General features: G+C 47.4%; 1 protein-coding gene across 1 annotated transcript in view; it reads right to left on the minus strand.

Moving 5' to 3' along the window:
- Ptprh (protein tyrosine phosphatase receptor type H) overlaps positions 1-1,377 on the minus strand; it is a 49,419-nt gene that overhangs the window by 34,718 nt on the left and 13,324 nt on the right. The gene's annotated exons all lie outside the window — the stretch shown is intronic.

Consider the following 1,377-nt stretch of genomic DNA (forward strand, 5'->3'; position numbering starts at 1 on the left):
TTCTGTCTCTTCAGAGACCATGGACCCAGTGGCAGAGGTGGGATGACTGAGACCTAGAAAGTTTAACATGGAAGCACAGTTTCCCTGTGACTCTTAGCATGTGGCTGGTTGTCACTAGGGTGCTGCCGAGACGTAGGTCTAAGACCTTGGAAACTGTTATCAGTGCATTACTAATGTCAGAACTAGCATGCATGACGATACTTGTCAGTAAATCCAGCACACAGGAAGCTGAGACGGGAGGATTTCCACACATTTGAGGAAAACATGGGATACAAAGGAATCTCCTGTCAAGAAAACATAAAAAATAAATAAAATAAAAAACAAAGACTTTTAAATACATGAACACATGCCCCTAAGCCCTACTTTATTGCTTAGGAAAATATGGGTTGTGTGCAGGAATGAGATGTTCTTGATAGTTCAGTATCTCTGATGCTAGTACTGGGAGACACAACGGAATTTGGAGGGGGCATCTCCTGAACAAGATGCAATGGAAACCTCCAGGAGTCTATGAGGGTCACCTTAGCTAAGACTCCAAGCAATGGGAGATCTGGAGTCTGAACCAATGAACTCTTGTAACCAGGCAAGACCTAAAGTGGAGGGGCTATGACACCAACCCAGACAAAACCCTTCCATGTACTTGGCCCAGCCTCCCAGAGGTGCTGGGGTCAAAGTGGCCCAGAAATCGTGGGAGTGACTGAGAAATGTCTGGTCCACGTGGAGGCCCACGCCATGAAAGTGAGCCCACCCCTCACAGTGCCTAGAGACCCAGAGGCTGATGAGCCCATGACCTGGGAGCGAAAGTGACGCCTAATGATATTCTGCTATGCTCATAGATTGGCAGCTAGTGCAATTGTCTTAAGAGAGCCTTCACCCAGCACCTGATGGAAACAGATGCAGAGACCTGCAGCCAAACATTAGGTGGAACTCTGGGAATACTGTGGAAAATGGAAGGATGAACTGTAGGCTCAAGAGAAACCTAGGACACCACAAGGAAACCCCCCCCACACACACACAGAATCAAGTAATCAGGGATCAAAGGGGCTTAGAGAGACTGAAGAGACCATAGGCCCTCTCTGGGTGTTACAGTTGTTAGCTTGACCTTTGTCTGGGGTTTCTGTTTGGAGCATGGGCTGTCTCTGATCCTTTGGCCTGCTTTAAGGACCCTTAACTTCACTGGGTTGCCTCTTCCAGTCTCAGTATGAGGTGAGGTGGCTAGGCTTACTGCAACTTTATATGCCATATTTGGTTGATATCAATGGGAGGACGGCCCTTTTCAGAATAAAAACAGAGGAGAAATGGATGGGAGATGGGGGAAGAACGTGAGGGACTGGAAAGAAAACNTGGGGAAAAATTGCAGTCTGGATGGAAAGAGAGAAG

Source organism: Mus pahari, chromosome 19 (genome assembly GCF_900095145.1).
Source record: "Mus pahari chromosome 19, PAHARI_EIJ_v1.1, whole genome shotgun sequence".
In the NCBI taxonomy this organism is placed as follows: Eukaryota; Metazoa; Chordata; class Mammalia; order Rodentia; family Muridae; genus Mus; species Mus pahari.